The sequence below is a fragment of the Etheostoma cragini genome, chromosome 2 (genome assembly GCF_013103735.1).
Source record: "Etheostoma cragini isolate CJK2018 chromosome 2, CSU_Ecrag_1.0, whole genome shotgun sequence".
In the NCBI taxonomy this organism is placed as follows: domain Eukaryota; kingdom Metazoa; phylum Chordata; class Actinopteri; order Perciformes; family Percidae; genus Etheostoma; species Etheostoma cragini.
In genome coordinates, this window is record NC_048408.1 from 29428938 (window position 1) to 29430186 (window position 1249).

The 1249-nt window shown below is 35.1% G+C and overlaps 1 protein-coding gene across 1 annotated transcript in view; it reads right to left on the reverse strand.

The window, feature by feature from the left end:
• Window positions 1-1249, reverse strand: part of nup133 (nucleoporin 133) — a 19257-nt gene that overhangs the window by 6904 nt on the left and 11104 nt on the right. The gene's annotated exons all lie outside the window — the stretch shown is intronic.

The window sequence follows — 1249 nt, forward strand, 5'->3', positions numbered from 1 at the left end:
ATATTGAAGTTCCTAAATGAGTGTTTTGGCATTAAGAGGCACTATATACATAGTAGTGGGCATTGAGCATTATCAAAGAATATTGTTGTGATTTGAGATGAAAAGTTAAGGACATTTAAAAAAATAGACATTTTTTCAGACAGCAGCATTTATTTAAGAGTATATATAAATTTATTTCGCCTATTTATTCTGGCGTTTTCTTCTTTCATAGTGAACTACAGTTCTGTCTTGTATTTTAGGTTTTTTGTTTATTCTTTTGTATGTTGTTTGAAATAACCCTTTATTCATTAATCAATTAATTAATTAATCAATTAATTAATTCAAAAACTGTATGAAACAGCTGTGCAGTCTGTGTATGGTGTTTTTTGTTTTTATTTATGGCTACACGGTTATGTCCCACTGGACATATTCTTCCGTTATTTATTTCCTCTTTAACTTTGACAAGGGTGTGTGTGTGTGTGTGTGTGTGTGTGTGTGTGTGTGTGTGTGTGTGTGTGTGTGTGTGTGCGTGTGTGTGTGTGTGTGTACCTGTATGTGTGTTTTCAGCTCTGTTGTTAGGTTGGTGTGTTTCTCCGACTTTCGGCAGTATTGCTGAAACTATTGGACCGATTTTCATTAAATTTGGTGGAAGGGTGTAACACGGGCCAAGGAAGAATCCATTACATTTTGGAGCAGATCCGAAGCACAAGGCACGATACGCAGACTCTCACTTTAATTTAATTTAATTTAATTAATTAATTAATTTGTTTATGTGTTGTCCACGCCTTCTTTGCATTTTCCGTATCTGTCTCGCCCAGCTGATGTCTTGTATAAATGTCTTTGTCCTTATGAAAACTGTATTGTTGTTTTCAGTTGTCGAAATGTATCTTTCTATATTGATGTCTTGTGTTAATGTCTGTCCTGACGTGCTGTAACCATGTTTTTATATTTCTGCAGAACAGGAACCTGCTGAAAACAAGTTGTTGAACAGAGTCAGGCCCGTTTTTTATATTGTAACGTTATGTTACTTTTTCAAACTTTCCTGCATAATAAATATATGAATGAAAAAAAATTTAAATTAGTTTGTGCTGCAAAGTCAAAACCAAACTCAGACTGTGGTTGAAACCAGGAAGACTGATGAACACTTCTTCCTCTTGCATGTGTTAACTGCAGGCAGGAAGGAAGCTGTGCAATATATATATATATATATATGTGTGTGTGTGTGTGTGTGTGTGTGTGTGTGTGTGTGTGTGTGTGTGTGTGTGTGTGT